The 16907-nt window shown below is 40.4% G+C and overlaps 1 protein-coding gene and 2 long non-coding RNA genes across 3 annotated transcripts in view; all 3 read left to right on the plus strand.

Annotated features, from left to right (window-relative positions):
• Positions 1 to 3521: 3521 nt before the first annotated feature.
• On the plus strand, positions 3522 to 5500 carry LOC123503421. The gene is made up of 2 exons (XR_006674465.1): positions 3522 to 3677; positions 5468 to 5500. It is a non-coding gene; the product is annotated as an uncharacterized LOC123503421 (long non-coding RNA).
• Positions 5501 to 12533: 7033 nt separating this feature from the next.
• LOC123503427 lies at positions 12534 to 14219 on the plus strand. The gene is made up of 2 exons (XR_006674466.1): positions 12534 to 12818; positions 14178 to 14219. It is a non-coding gene; the product is annotated as an uncharacterized LOC123503427 (long non-coding RNA).
• Positions 14220 to 15584: 1365 nt separating this feature from the next.
• The window catches only part of LOC123503435 (RRP12-like protein), a 14710-nt gene continuing 13387 nt past the window's right edge, over positions 15585 to 16907 (plus strand). Inside the window, 1 exon segment of the mRNA XM_045253202.1 lies at positions 15585 to 15635. The gene's annotated coding sequence lies outside the window, so the exon portion shown is untranslated.

A 16907-nucleotide genomic window follows, 5' to 3' on the forward strand; every position in this document is an offset into this window, starting at 1 on the left:
TTTTCAGAACTCGTGGAGACCACACCACAGCTGCATATTCCAGCCTTGGGCGTATCATGCTTGTGATGATTTTTTTCATCATATCTTTGTCCATGAATTGAAGTGTCATTCTTATATTTGTCAACATTTTACATGATAATCCAAATATCTTGCCTATGTGTTTTTTGGGTTCAGATTTTCCTGTATAATCACTCCCAGATCTTTTTCCTCTTTAGTCTTCATTATTTGTTCCTTATCCATGAGGTAGTTCCATACCGGTCTTCTCTTACTCTTTCTTAGTTCCATTACGTGACATTTCTTGGCATTAAACTCCAATTTCCACTTCCTGCTCCATTCCTAGATCTTGTTTATATCTTCCTGTAACAGCAAAACGTCCTCCCTGGTTTTGATAACTCTTAGCAGCTTTGCATCATCAGCAAATAGATTAATATAACTGTTTACCCCATTGTGAATGTCGTTTACATAAATCTGGAACATAAATAGAATTTTAGAGTTTTATGTGTGTGGATATTTGTGGATTTATCATTGGTGTGGATATAATGTGGATATTCATATTTAGTCATTTTTAAATAGTATTGTGTGTGTGGATATTTGTGGATTTATCATTGATGTGGATATAATGTGTGGATATTAATTCATTGTGTGTGTGTGTGGATAGGAGACTTTAATATATATTCTTTATACAGAACTGTGTGGATATTATTGTTATTCTTATTATTTTATTGATATTTTACTCTCTCTCTCTCTCTCTCTCTCTCTCTCTCTCTCTCTCTCTCTCTCTCTCTCTCTCTCTCTCTCTCATTCCAGCTTTATATATTAATTACTCAGGAAATTATTATTATTACCATTATTATCATCAATTATTTATATTTTGTTATTCTCTCATTTATTTATTTATTTCATTTATTTATTTGAGTTTTAGTACTTAAGTTTCGCCGCCTGTCTGTATGTCTGTCTGTTTGTATGTCTTGTTATGGCTTTCAATACAGAGATATATTTTTCAGTACATATTTGAGACTATTTATTTATTCCTGTGTGTGTGTGGGGGGACTCTCTCTCTCTCTCTCTCTCTCTCTCTCTCTCTCTCTCTCTCTCTCATTGCTAAATTTAGGCCACAAGGTCAGCATGACTTGTACAGCCTCATTGACCATCTCCTAGACTCTGCCACCCTCAAGGAAATACTCAGGGAATATCCTCAGTTTGCTCCCAGACTGTAGGATGTCTAAGGCAATAAGGTGTGCAATATGTGTATTTATTTATTGAAATACTTGTATTCTTGTTGTGTATACTGTCCAGAGTTATGTTTGTGATACTTTAACCTTAAGTCTTTGCCCAGGGGGTGGGTGGCAAGGCCCATCCTCCTCCTTTGTTGTAATTATTTATTAGTTCAACAATAAATGTATCAATCTCTCTCTCTCTCTCTCTCTCTCTCTCTCTCTCTCTCTCTCTCTCTCTCTCTCTTATGCAGCTATGTAATCGCCGCTGGGCGAATGTAGTGTTCAGGATGACAAAACAACCCAGTCGTTTAGTCGCTTTAATGCGGTTAACCTGCATGACAATCAAATTGACACCAGTATGAGGAATATTGAAATGTAAACAAAAACATGCAAAATAAGACATGTAGCCATCATAATAATAATTGATTATTTAATACAACATACAGGCAACGTAAGGATAACCGATATAAACATCATAATGTACCAGATAATTCTTAATGCCCTACTTATACATAATCACTGACACAGTGATAAGTAACATGAATCATGAACAATGACACGAAGGCAACCATACGTGTATTGTAACTCACAGTGTAATAGCAATGAACTTAACAATAATTCTCAGCTGAGTAGCAAATAGCAAATGAACTACAACATAACACTTACGACAATGAGGGTCGGCGTTGGACAGAATAAGATGTATGGAGAATCAGAGGGCGGAGTGCAACTCCCCTCTCACTGACGACCAGACAGAATCTGCCTCCTTCAGAGGCAGCTGGGGCACACCACATGCGACCTATTTCTTCATCCCCTGCAGAATCAGCAGCGATCCTCTGTGTCCTTATCTATCCTACGCGCAGCGTCATCAGTCTTGCACATAAACAACCCTCTCACTACCTCTCTGCATCTAAGTTAACCTCCGTACATCTTCACTACTGTTACTTACTGTTATATGTCCTTAATACTACAAGTTATGATAATTAACTATTCTCTTATTACTTAGCATCCTCTATCGCCAGCAGCCTCACATCACAGTGTGAGGCACCACGACTGGCGACTACAAGCTAGGTCAAACCAATCGTATTTTTACCACTACTCTTATTCCATTGTCATCCCTCGCCTCTGATCCTATTTATTACTTATGGCGTTACCAGACGACAATGAGCAGCTCGCCACTGTTACACCTCGTCCCCCACTCAAGGGGATAATACTCGCTTCGGTGAGGGGCCCTGGTGAGTGAGACAAAAGGTGATCTGCGGGGGGAACTTTCGAGATGGAAAGGTGCACTAGAGGATAGAGGTTTGAAGATTAGTAGAAGCAAGACCGAGTACCTACCCTTTAATGCGGTAGATGGTGGAGATGATATGAGTATAGATGGGGAAGCCATTAAGAGAGTTACTGCCTTCCGATATCTTCGATCGCATGTAACTATGGACGGTGAACTAGATGTAGAAATAAACCATCGGATTCAGTGTGGATGGAATTCCTGGCGAAAAATGTCTATGTGACAGAAAATTAAGTGCAAGACTGAAAGGTAAAGTTTACAAAGCAGCAATGATGTATGGAAGTGAAACTTGGGCTATGAAGAAGGTACATGAAAAGAAGGTTGATGTAGCAGAAATGAGAATGTTAAGATGGATGTGCGGTGTAACAAGAAAAGATAAGATCCAGAACGAGTTGATAAGAGGCACAGTGAAAGTTGCAGAGATAAGTTCAAAGATGCAAGAAAGAAGGTTAAATTGGTATGGGTATGTAATGAGAACAGATGAAAACTATGTACGAAGAAGAGGAATGACTATGGATGTGGAGGGAAGAAGAGGTACACCGAAGCTGAGATGGAAGAACAAGCTGAGAGAAAATATGAGTGAAAAAGGACTGCTACAAAATCAGGTGGCTGAAAAAGAATATCTGGAAGAGACTAGTGAGGAACAGCGATCCCATATGAAGATGGGATATAAGCTGAGGAAGAAGAAATGTAGTGATTTGTAATGTCGATATTTTGTCACTCATCTCCCACTGTTTATCATGTTTTTTTTATGATTATGTGTTGATTTTGTTGTTTCGTATTTTTTTTTTTGTATCTATTTGTGTATTTTTATTAGGTTTATATATTGTGTGTTGTTAATGTTGAGTTTGGTAATGTCGACATTTTGAAGCTCCTCCCCACGGCTACTTGTATCTTCAAATAAATTAAAAGCATAAAAACATTGAGTATTCCACACATAATTCCCAGATAAGTTTCAAATACTGAGAATTTACCACATAGAAGAACATAGTATTGTAATTTGTAGCGGGCAAGGAGAAGAGAGTGAATTCCTTTAGAGCCACAGCTGATGGCGTCGGTACCTCCCGCCAAGACACAGGGGTGAGCTCACTGGAGTGCCGTTATATTTCCAGCCTGTATAGAGGTGACAGTGCCGTGACAGAGGTGGTGGAGGTTATTAATGCACCAAGGAACAGGTGTGTAAGGTGTGGCAGTGGTGTTGATAAGGGATTAGTGTGTAAGGAGGGAAAGAAGTGTGGTGGGCCGAGTGCACGTCTGCTCATGTCAACAAATAGTGGTGATGGCCGTGTGGTGTTGCTTATACACCCCATAAACACCCGCAACACATCCACAACATGCCCATATACACCTACACACACAAAGTGAAGTGATGACATTCCCGACAGCACCAGCGGCGAGACAAGAGAGCAATAACTCTTCACCACGACTCTCCACAACGCCTCACCATCATTTATTTCAGGTATTTCTAAGGCCACTCTCTTATTTGTAGGTTTTCTTTGCATCTGAGAGTGAAAACAGTGCCCAAATGTTGAAAAGGTGATGGGTATATATAAGGAGCAGTTGTCAGTATTACCAGCTATTATTTGCTTCTTTGACTCACCGTAAGCCAAACATGTGTCAGAATGGAACCACTACTATTGTACCATTGCATGTTTCCTGGCCAAGTTTGCCCGATAAGGCTTAATTTGGTTGTGGTGAGATAATAAATGCAACATAAGGATTATGGAGCCAGCGCTGCAGTGTTCCCGGATGTTACCTCCGCCCCCCCCGCCCCGCCCCGCCCCCCGACCACCACCCCTGTCCCCCCAGTGGCAACCTGCGGGTTCCAATACTTTTTTTTATATATTCTCTAAAAATAATATTACGCTTCCATGATGTGTTTTTATGGTTTCTCTAAATATTTCGTTGTGTTTGAAGTGTGTTCCGCGCCTGTGTTCGGTAAATATGTGGCGTTTAGTGGTGTTTTATAGCTTAAATAGGAGCTGCCAAAACCGTCCAAATTTTCCAACTCCCGATTTCAATTTTTTTATTTTGAGGTGTACTGGGCCTATATTTGATCAAAGAATCGTCTGTACTTTTTTAAGCGTGAAATCAATCCATTGAGTGAAATATGTGGACTTTGAAGTGGTGTTTTGTCCCGTTTAAAGTATGTTTTATTTTTTTCGATTTTATTTGTTTACGTTTCTGTTTGACGGTCAAACTCGTTGTAGAATGCCTTAAAAGAAAGCTCAGACTCTGTAGAATGTGTTAGAATACTTGCCAAGTGAAAATAGGTGGACTTTACAAGAGTTTTTAATGAGTTTAGAGTGTAATGGTTTTGTTTTACATGTATGCTCTTTCACTCGTTCACTTCTGGTTCTAGGTCAGTGTTGGATGCCTGAGAAGAGAGTTTATATTGTCTAATATTTTTCGAAAGAAATATAAAGTCGAAATGGCTGGACGTGTTGGCAGCGTTATAAGCGGAAATGTTTATATACATTTTATATACCTAATCTAGACAGTTTTTAAAAACTAGTTAAGCAGGAGATGTTTTGATGTTTTGGATATTAATTAAAGTATCTATCAAGTCATAAAAAAGTAAGCATTCGGCCTTGGCTTCGTTTTTTCTTGAAGTCATTTTTAAAATTATTTACGTAAATCAGACGAGTCACTAGTGTTGCCGCGCTCTTGATGACGTCACAGCCCAGGCCCAGGCCCGGGTCCCTCCTCCCTACCGCCCAGTTCGTCGATATTTTGCCTAATATCTAGTGATTTCTACGTGTTTTCATGTGTTTCTTGGCTCAGGTGTGTAGATATTAGTAGCAGAAGGAAGAAGCAAGGATAAATAAAGGAGGGTGAGGAGGAAGGAAGCAGAAAGGGAGGAATAAGTGGAGGAGCAGGCAAGCCACAAGAGGTACTCTCCCTCCACTTCCTCAATATTTTGCCTAATATCTCGTGTTTTCTAAGTGTTTTGATGTGTTTCTAGGCTCAGGCGTGTAGATGGGAGCAGTAGAAGAAACAAAAAAGAAAGAGGACGAAGAAGAAAGGAAAAATGGAAGTGGAAGAAGAGGAGGAGCCAAGCCACAATATTTAGGTAAGTCCCTTTTAATGTTACCGTTCTTTATAACGCATTTTGGTGTTTTGGGGTTAAATCTGAAGTATTTTGAGTGTGTTTGGTAGTGTTGCAGGGCGTTTTGGGTGTATTTTGTGTGTTTTCAGTGTGTGTTAGATGTGTTTAGGTATATTTTACATATCTTGAGTGTGGTGTAGAGGGTGTTTGAATATATGGGTGTGTTCTGAGTGCGGTTAGAGTAATTTTGAGGTGTTGCATGGTGTATTGAGTGTGTTTTAGGTTAGTTTTAAGGGTTTTAAGTGGTCTGTGCGTGTGTGGGGATGATTTTGGTGTGTGCTGAGTGTTTTAAGTGGTCTGTGCATGTGTGTGTGTGTGTGGGTATGATTTTGTGTGTATGATTTTGGTGTGTGCTGAGTGTGTTTAAGTGGTCTGTGTGTGTGTGTGTGGTGTGTGTGTGTATGATTTTGGTGTGTGCTGAGTGTTTTAAGTGGTCTGTGTGTGTGTGTGTGTGGGTTTATTTAGCTGGTGGATATTTTGGTGTGTGTGTGTGTTGGAGGTGATTGTGTGGTGTGAGTTTGTGGTGGCAGCTTGAATGCTGGTGTGTGTTGTGGTGACGGCTTGTATAGATTGAATGCAGTTTAGTTATGGTGGTTTGAGGTAATATTTTGAGCTGGTGTGGGTGGTTTGAGTGTGTGTGTGTGTTAATAACCTAACAAACATTTGCAGGTGCACCGATTTATTTGAAGTCCAGGACGGATATTTTGAAAACACCACAGTTTTGTCCACCGCCATCACCACCTTCTCCCAGATGACAAAGTGTATTACAGACTCACATAAGGAAGATATGCGTGTGATTGTGTTTGAATGCGTTTGGGTGTGTTTTGGGTCTGTTTGGGTGTGTTTGAGTGTTTTGAGTGTGTTTGGTATGTTTGAATGCATTTGGTGTGTGTTTTGAGGTGTTTTGGATGTGTTTTGAGTGTGTTTAGATGTGTTTTGATATGTTTGGGTGTGTTTGAGTGTGTTTTGTGTGTTTTGAGTGTGTTTCATGTGTTTTGATGCATTTGAATGTGTTTTGGATATTACAAGTGTTTTGCAGTTTTGTTTGTGTTTGTTTGTGTGTTTCAGATTTTTGTTGTGTGTTATGATGCTAATGTATTTTAAGCTAATTTTTACTTTCCCATCAAATAGTTCCATACCGGTCTTCTCTCTCTTTCTAGTTCTCTCTCTCTCTCTCTCTCTCTCTCTCTCTCTCTCTCTCTCTCTCTCTCTCTCTCTCTTGTAAGAGTGTTTGTGCTATTGATAGAGTAGATGTCCTACTAATCTGTCAAACTACCCTTAAAAACCCGTGTGACTGAAATTAGAGTCTTTTTAAACTATAGGTTATGTTGCCACACTTTTCAACGCCCACATGTGGCTTTTGATAAGGTAGATATCAATGTAATCTGTCAATACAGCCATCAAACCTCCCTTCAAAACCCGTGTCATTCTGATTTGTCAAGCGCAGAGCACACACATTTTTGGGGGTTGGTTTTTGCGGGTGATTGAAATAGTAGTGTTGAAACAAGTGTCTTTTAGAAATACAACCTAGGCGACCACTGGTTTTCAAAGTCCACAGTTAGGAGGAAGTTTGTTCTTAAGAGTGTTTCTGCTTTTGATTTGATAAAGATCATGTTACTCTGTCAATAGATCATTAAACATCTCTTAAAAACTGGAGGGGTTTGGCTGTGTTTCTGAGGTGTTTGGGGTGACAGAGTGTGTTTTTGTGGGGTTTAGGTGTGTTTTTATGGTGTTTGAGGGTTTTGGGTGGTTTGGGGATATTTGGATGTGTGTTTTGGGTGTTCAGGAGTGTTTTGAGTGTGCTTTGGGTGTGTTTGGTGGTGTTTGAATGTGTTTGGGTGATATTTAGATGTGTCTCTCATCTGCGTGTTGAAACACACCAAAGCACACTCTGAGCACACCAAAAACACCCCAGAACACCTCAAAACACCCAAAACACACAAACTCACACCAAAACACCCAAAACACACCAAAGCACACACTGAACACAACATAAACACCACAGAACACACTCCAAACACCCCAAAACACCAAAACATTCCCAAAACACACTTGTTTTCAAGGTAACCTAATCTAACAGCCCATAACCACTCCTTCTCTCTCTCCCACAGATTTGAACCTTGTGTTTTGAAGTTTTGAATGTTTTTCTGTTTTTTTACATTATTGGTGTGTTTTAATGTTTTTTAATGTTTCCGTATGTTTTTCATTCATTGTTCCTGTGTTTTGGTGTTTTTTTAATGTTTCCCTTTGTTTTTCTTACATTTTGTTAGGTTTTTCTCATTTTTTTGACAATTTAAGCCTCCTTTCCAAGCTCAGCAAAGCTAGCCTAACCAGACACCCCCAAACCACTCGCTCTCTCTCTCTCCTGCAGGCCATGAGGGAGGCGGTGGAGGTGTGGGGGGTCCAGCACGCCATCACAGACAACCTGCAGTTCATGCTTGGGATGGGACACACTGGGACAGCCTCGGACCGTTGGTGGGAGCAAGACAAGGCTGTGGCAATTTTGCCACTCAGACCTGTTGCCATGTTACTATTAATGCACATCCTAAGAAGGTGTGTGTATGTGTGCATATGTGTGTTTACCTAGTAGTATTGTACAGGGTTGGAGCGGGCCTCGTAGCGTCCTGTCTCCATGTCTCCAATTTTGTCCTTCAAGTTATGCACATTATGTGGTGTAACAACTTCACCGCTCAATGCATTCCACTTTTCCACCGTTCTATGAGGAAAACTATTTTCCAATATCCTTGACACACTGCCTCATCCTGATCTTGTTTACATGTCCTCTTGTCCTTCCATCTTCTGTCAGTCACCAGCACCAGGTCTTCCTTGTCTATTTTGTTCAATGCCATTGACTATCTTGTACATTGTTATTAGGTCCCCTCATTCTCTTCTATCTTGTAAGGTTGGCAGTCACATTTCCTTCAGCCATTCTTTGTATATTAGGTCCTTTAGTTCTGGCACCATCTTTTAGCAATCTTCTGTATCCGTTCTAATCTTCTTATATCCTTTTCAGAACTCGTGGAGACCACACCACAGCTGCATATTCCAGCCTTGGGCGTATCATGCTTGTGATGATTTTTTTCATCATATCTTTGTCCATGAATTGAAGTGTCATTCTTATATTTGTCAACATTTTACATGATAATCCAAATATCTTGCCTATGTGTTTTTTGGGTTCAGATTTTCCTGTATAATCACTCCCAGATCTTTTTCCTCTTTAGTCTTCATTATTTGTTCCTTATCCATGAGGTAGTTCCATACCGGTCTTCTCTTACTCTTTCTTAGTTCCATTACGTGACATTTCTTGGCATTAAACTCCAATTTCCACTTCCTGCTCCATTCCTAGATCTTGTTTATATCTTCCTGTAACAGCAAAACGTCCTCCCTGGTTTTGATAACTCTTAGCAGCTTTGCATCATCAGCAAATACATTAATAGAACTGTTTACCCCATTGTGAATGTCGTTTACATCAATCTGGAACATAATGGGGCTAACACTGACCCTTGTGGCACTCCACTAGTTACTTTAACCCAAGTTGAGTATGTCTCTCTGATCACAGTTCTCATTTCCCTGTCCTTCAAATAATCCCTTATCCATTCTGATAAGGTTCCTTGCAATCTGTCTGTGTGTGTGTGTGTGTGTGTGTGTGTGTGTGTGTGTGTGTGTGTGTGTGTGTGTTTAGCTAGTTGTATTTTACGGGAGGAGCCTATGGTGGTGGTGTCCCGTCTGTGTATCTCAGTGTCTAATTTTGTGTTGAAGTGGTGGTGGTGGTGGTGGTGGTGGTGGACTTTGCACACACCACCTCTCTGTGCAGTCCGTTCCATATATCTATCACTGTATGGGGGAAGCTGTTTTTCTTGAAGTCTCTTCTGTAGTTGTCTTTTGTGAGTTTTAGTCCATGTCCTCTTGTGTCCCTTGTGTCCCTCTTGAGCAGGTCCATCCTATCAGGAAGCTCCATATTATTCATTATTCTGTAGATGGTCAACAGGTGGCCTCTTTCTCTTCTCTGCTCCAGTCCAGTCTCTTCAGTCTCTTTTCCTACGTAAGAGCCGACAAGGTTGGGCCGCCAGTTTGGTGGCCGCTCTTTGTAGCCTTTCAATTTTGGTGATATTCTTCCTGGTGTGAGGTGACCACAGTACTGCTGCATACTCCATCCAGTCGTGGTCTGATCAAGGATGCCAATAACTTTTTCACCATATCTTCATCAATATATGTGAATGCAATGGTAATATTTGTCAGTAAGTTGTAGGTCTCACCAACAATTGGATTGATATGTTTATTGGGGGACATTTCCTTTGTTATGAGAACTCCCAGGTCCTTTTCACTTTCCACCTTCTTAATCTTCTCTTCTCCAAGTTTGTATCCTGTTTTTGCTCTTCCCAAATTCCATGATGCTACATTTGTTAATGTTGAATTCCATCTCCCATCTTTTCCTCCATTCCCATAGTCTATCTAAGTCCTGCTGTAGAGTTCCACCTTCATCGTGCGAGCCAACTTTCTTGCAAAGTTTTGTGTCGTCTGCAAAGAAAGTGGTGTAGCTTTCAATTGTGTCTGGGTGACTTTTGACGTGCTGGAACGCATTCCTTACTGTTACATGTTGTAATGGGTTCGGTATACGGTAATTTTGATATACGCTAAGGTTTTCAGGAACGCACATGTACCGTATAACGAGGACTTACTGTATATTGTTATGATATTGTATTGATTTGAGCTTCAATATGGCCTGTGAAGGAAAAGGTATGTTATCTATTTTGTGTATAGCATGTTTATTGTGAAGTGTTGTGTTGTGTTAGTGTGTGGTGCATGAATACTTTTTTTCAAGGTAACAATTAGTGGTATGTTGTATCTATGGTGGTGTTTGCTTGATTTAGGTTGAAGCAATACTAAAGTGTGCTTATTGTGTTGTAGTAGTACAGTTTTGTGCATGACAAGTGAATGTTATTACCTTTAGGTTTTCCTATTACACTTGTATTGCTTTGCTTGACATTGTTTTTGCTTTGCCTCACTCATTACATTCATATCCTTGACCAAATACACTTGATTGCCAGTCTAACTGGTTTTCATGAATGGAAAGACAATGGTATGATTTTTTGTTGTGAATTGAAACCTGTTTGTTTGCATTGATGTAGGATACCTAGCTATGTGTTGAAATGCTTAATGCTTGTGTGACGTCTCTGCTTTCCATACATACTCTTTAGTGATATTTTGGGCTTACAAACACGTGGGTCTTCCCACAAAACCACCCCCACCTGCTTCTAGGTGCTTAAACATGCATCTTTTATTTAGTAACTTTGAATGGTGATATGCTTATTGTGTTAGTTTGAACGCTGATATATAAAGGTAATAATGTGTGAGGTCTGTGGTAATGGTGTATGCTCTGTTGTGGCATCTTGCATAGTACTTGATGTGATCAACTATTATGTAGCTTTTGTCTGCATGTACACCAATTGACTTTTCTCTCTTCTTTTGCTTGTTACTTTTATTGTGTATGCTTCAAAAAACTGAAATTCACTCAACATGCTGCATGTGTTCCATTGTAATCATTAGTGACTCATTATTGTTGAAATATCATATTTAGATACTAAACATGAAATAAAAACACAAATAAACCATTGTTTTTTTCTGCTACCTTTATTATAAGTGTTGACTCAACACACTACAAAAAGGTACATACACACATACTGTGTATGTACCTTTGGGCATGTGTATATTGGACTAAGGACTCCACTCTGTGGTTTTCCAAGCTCAAACACTTCCTCAGAGGAGACTGCACCTTGAAACCAAACCTGTGCTGTTCTATTGTACAAATAGTCCCTGATCCATCCTAATAATCTACCTATGACACCTTTGAGAATGAGTTCCTCCATAATAACATCTTTGTTGGCCCTGTCGAAGGCACCCTTGAGATCAACGAAAGCTCTAAGGCTAGTATTAACGCCATGGCCACTAGGTATACGAGAAAGGAAGATTACAACATGGCTAAGGGAGCTGGCGTTGGGTAGCCTGTAGTGGCACGCGGACACCACCACCACCACCACCACATCCCGGCCAAACCTCCCACATTTTCCCTAATATCTCTGTTACTCTTGGTCCACGCAGGATGTACCGGTGTCCCAAGCTGGTGGAACTGCCCTCTGTCATGTACAAAATGGCACCTTTCACCTTAAAAGGCCACGATACCTGAAGCGAGAATAACCATTATGTCCCATTAATAATAGGTGTAGTAATGGGGTTATCATTGACAGTTGTGTGTTAGTTATAAAAGTAATGAAGTGGTGCGTAGCTTATATAATTCCTATGTTAGGCCCCATTTAGAGTATTGCATACAGGCCTGGTCACCCCACTATAGGCAGGATATCAACATGTTAGAAGCAGTTCAGAGAAGAGCAACTAGGATGATACCAGCATTAAAGCGCCTGGAGTATAGAGATAGATTAAAGGAATTAAACATGTTTTCATTTGAGAGGAGATGTATAAGAGGGGATATGATAGAGTTATTTAAAATGTTCTCAGATACAAACTACATAGATGTGAGATCTTTCTTTACCTTAGAGGAGGGAAGTAGGACTACAAATCATGGCAGGAAGATTAGAAAGCAAGGCTGCAGGTTAGATAGAAGAAAATATTTCTTTAGTCATAGGGTGGTACACTTCTGGAATGCATTGCCAGAGAGGGTTGTAAATAGCACTAGTTTGACAATGTTCAAAAACAGATTAGATAAGCACTTCAATTTATTAGATTTATAATTATGTATAGCGCTGCATGATAGTTTTTATAAGAAATTTATTAATGTATTGTGTACTTGTAAGTGTATCTTTAAGTACTGATGACGAGGTCGCTGTGCGACTGAAACAGGATAACCTAGATGGGCCCTGGTGGCCCTTTGTTATCCTATTATTTATGTTATGTTATGTTACCGTACAGACAGCACAGCCTTCACGCACATACAGTGGTGGTGGTGCTGGCGGTGGTGTTTTGGTTTACTGCTCAGTCTATCTACACACCCAGACGCATTCACGCACAGCCATAGATACTCAAAACACACACAGAACCAAGCTAAATACACACACACACAATGAAGTGAAGTGTTAGCATATTCCCAGGCAGTTTTTAGCAGCACAATCGGCAAGACAAGAGTGAACCAGCAGTGCAAGGCAAGCCACCATGACCTGCAGCCTTCACCACACCCCTCCTTCACTTACTCAAGGTGTGTTTAAGGCCATTCGCTTATCTTGGGCCTCCATTTACCTACGGGAGTGAAAATACCTCGAACTGTACCCAGATTTGTAAAGGTGATTAGGTAAACAAGCGGTCATAGAGGCAAGTTGTGTATATTCGCCGTTGTTATTTGCGTCCTTCACTCACAGTAAGCCAAACATGTGCCAGAGTGCACCCACCAGTCTACCATGTCATCTCCCATGGTCATTTCTTCCCGACAAAGCTTCATTTTGTTGTGGTGAGATTTTAAAGGCAACATATGGACCCCGCGCCGCCGCTGTTCCCGCCTCCAGGTCCCCGGATGTTACCTACCCTCCGGTCCCCGCCACCCTCCCCCTGGCAGCCTGCTCGGTCCAATACTTTTTTCTAATATTTCGTGAGGGTAATATTACGCTTCCATGGTGTGTTTTTATGGTTTGTATAAATGTTTCGTTGTGTTTGAAGTGTGTTGCGCGCCTGTGTTGGGTAAATATGTGGCGTTTAGTGGTGTTTTATGGCGTGTGTTAAAGGCTTTTCAACGGTCAAAATTTCCCTCTCGAATTTTGAGGTTTCTTATTTGAAGGTATAAGTGGGCCTTTGTGGTGTCAAAGGATCGGCTGTCCTCTTTTAGGCGTGAAATCAATCTATTGAGTGAAATATGTGGACTTTGAAATGGTGTTTGGTGGTGTTGAAAAACGTCTTATTTTTCTTTATTTTATTTGGTGACGTTTGTGGTTCTCGGTGTAACTCGCTGTGGAATGCCTTGAAAGATACCTCACACTCCCTCAAATGTGGTAAAACACTCGCCAAGTGAAAATGGCTTGACTTTGCAGGGCGTTTTAGCAGATTTATGAGTTTGAATGTTGTTTTATATTTAGCATACTTAATTTAGACATTTTTTGAAAACTAGTTAAGCTGGAGTTGTTTTGATATTTTTAAACTTAGTTTTACTATTTATCACGTCATAAAATAACAAGCATTCGGCCGTGGCTTCGTTTTTTCTAAAAGTCATTTTTAAAATGAAATGATTTACGTAATTTAGCCGAGTGACCCCGCTCCCGTTCTCTGTGATGACCACAGCCCAGGTGGTGACTCACTATCGCCCCGGGCTGCCGCCTCTTTTCCAAACCCGCAGTTCGTCAATATTTTGCCTAATATCTGGTGATTCCTGCGTGTGTTCGTGTGTTTCAGGGTTCAGGTGTGTAGATACTAGTAGCAGAAGGAAGTAGAAAGGAGAAATAAAGGAGGATAAGGAGGAAGGAAGGAGAAAGAGAGAAGGAAGAGGAGGAGAAGCCAAGTCACAATACTTAAGTCAACCTCCTTCTCCTCAATATTTTGTGTAATATCTTGTGTTTTGATGTGTTTCTAGGCTCACACGTCAACACGGAAGCAACAGAAGGAAGAAGAAGGACAAACAAAGGAGGAGGACGAACAAGAAACGAGAAATAGAGGCGGAATAGGAGAAGGAGCCAAGGTGTAATATTTAGGTAAGTGTCCCTTTTAATCCTAACGTTCTTTATAATGCATTGTGTTGGATTTGGGACACATTTGGGGTGTTTTAAGTGTGTTGCAGGGTGTTTGGGGGTATTATAAGTGTGTTTTGGGTATATATAGTGTGTTTTAAGCCTCTTAGGTGTATTTGACGTGCCTTGAGTGTGGTGTGGAGGTGTATTTGAGTACTGGCATGTTTTGAGTGTGTTTTGGGGGCATTTTGAGGTGTTGCATGGTGTTTTGGGGCAGTTTTGAGTGTTTTGGGTGTATTTTCCGGCATATTGAGGTGTTGCAGGGTGTTTTGAGTGTATTTTGGGGTAGTTCTGAGTGTTTTAAGGTGTGTGGGTGTGTGTTAGGGGTGTTTTGGGGGTGTGTGAGGGTGATTTGGTGTATATTTGGTGTTTCTAGTAAATTTTAGGTGTATTTGGGGCATTATGAGGTATTGCAAGATGTTTTGAGTGTGTTTTGCATGTTGTAAGTGGTTTGGGGTGTGTTGGGTGTGTGTACTGGGTGTTTCTAGTGAGTTTTGAGGTGTTGCATGGTGTTTTGGGTGTTGTAAGTGGTTTGGTATGTGTTGTGGACGATTTTGGAGTATATTGGTTGTGTTTAGTGAGTTTTGAGTGTGTTTGGGAGCATTTTGAGGTGTTGTATGGTGTTTTGAGTGTGTTTAGGGTGTTTTAAGTAGTTTTAGGTGTGTTGGGGATGATATTGGGTGTTTTTTTTAGTTAGTTTTTTGTGTTTTTGGGTGTTTATTAGCGATGTTAGTGAGAGCGCCGCTTTTAATCCATCCAAAAGTCCCGCGCAGAGTTTCATTCCAAGTCTACAATTAAATCTAGATATATGTAACCTAAATACTCCTTGAAATTGAATCACTAATACTACAAAAAACACCGCTATTAATTTAGAACAGCCATTTTTATTAGATCATCTTCAGTGGAAAGCTAAAATTAATCTTGCCATGAGATATTGGTAAAATATAAGAAAAAAATGAAAATACCAAATATATATTAATAAAAGTGATATAAAAATAACACTTATTAATTATCTAGACATTTTATTACACTACATTGCTTTTAAGATTGAAAAATATAAATAAATAACAAAGACCTCCCCGGAGCAAGACAGAACGAGAAATCAGCACTATTAAATAAATAAAATAAAAAACTACAGAACCAATATCAACAAAAGTAATAGAAAAACAACCCACATTAATTATCTACATATTTCATTACACTATACTGCTTAAAAATAGAAAAAATAATAAAAATAACAATAACCTCCCCAGAGCAAGACGGGGCAAGAGGTCAGCACGTGTTGTGGAGAGCCAGAGTAAAAGGTGCGTATCAATATTCACTCACTATTCTTACTATTACTGTTACTATTACTACTGCAGGGGTAGGGGGGGCGTGAGGGCGTGGCAGGGGTGAGGCAGGGGCGTGTGTGGGCGTGGCAGGGTGGTGGTGAGGGTGTATCGTGTCAAACAGGTGTACTAGCAGTGTGTCGTGTCTGATGGACGTCTGGCTTTTATTATTTTTTTTATTTTTTATCTAATTCTTGGTGTTTTTTTTGTTATGTTGAATTGTGACCTTACTGTGACCTTATTGTGACCTTACTGTGACCTTATCTATCCACTGGTAGGCCTAGGAGTGTAAATATAAACTCAGGCCTACCTACATACTGTCCTGAGGTGGTTTGGTGTGTGTAGTGGTGTGTGGTGTTTAGTGGTGTGTGTGGTGTTTAGTGGTGTGGTGTGTGGTATGTGTGTGTGTGTGTGGTGTGTGTGTGTAGTGTGTGTGTGGTGTGGTGTGTAGTGTGTGTGTGTGTAGTGGTGTATGTGTGTGTAGTCACGTGTGTAGTGTGTGTGGTGTGTGTGTGTGTGTATGTGTGGTGTGTAGTGTGTGTGTGTGTGGTGTGTGTATGGTGTGTGTGTGTGTATGGTGTGTGTGTGTGTGTGTGTAGTCACGTGTAGTGTGTGTGTGTGTGTGTGTGTGTGTGTGTGTGGTGGTATTTAGTGGTGTGTGGTGTGGTGTTTAGTGGTGTATGGTGTGTGGTGTGGTGTGTGTAGTGTTGTATGGTGTGTGGTGTGTGTAGTGGTGTGTGGTGTATGGTGTGGTGTGTAGTGGTATATGGTGTGTGTAGTGGTGTGTGGTGTGTTGGCTCATACTGCAGTAACACTAAAGGCATGATCTTGAAATGTTTGTAAATTAATGTGTCTCTTGTTAGGTTAGGTGTAGGCCTAGTGGAAATTAATAATAGGTTAGGTTAGTTGTAGGCCTGCCCCCTTCCCCCCATCTCTCCTCCAATAACTGCCCCCCGTCCCCTCTGCCCCCCACAATCTCTCCCCAAAGTCAGTGTGTAGAAATTTTAATAGTATTTCACCTTAACCCCCTTTGGTTGTGTTAGGTTTGGTTGTGTTAGGTTTGGTTGTGTTAGGTTTGTTTGTGCTTGGTTTGTTTGTGTTAGGTTTGTTTGTGTTAGGTTTGTTTGTGCTTGGTTTGGTTGTGTTAGGTTTGGTTGTGCTTGGTTTGTTTGTGTTAGGTTTGGTTGTGTTAGGTTTGTTTGTGTTAGGTTTGTTTGTGTTAGGTTTGGTTGTGTTAGGTTTGGTTGT

The sequence above is a fragment of the Portunus trituberculatus genome, chromosome 2 (genome assembly GCF_017591435.1).
Source record: "Portunus trituberculatus isolate SZX2019 chromosome 2, ASM1759143v1, whole genome shotgun sequence".
Taxonomy (NCBI): Eukaryota; Metazoa; Arthropoda; class Malacostraca; order Decapoda; family Portunidae; genus Portunus; species Portunus trituberculatus.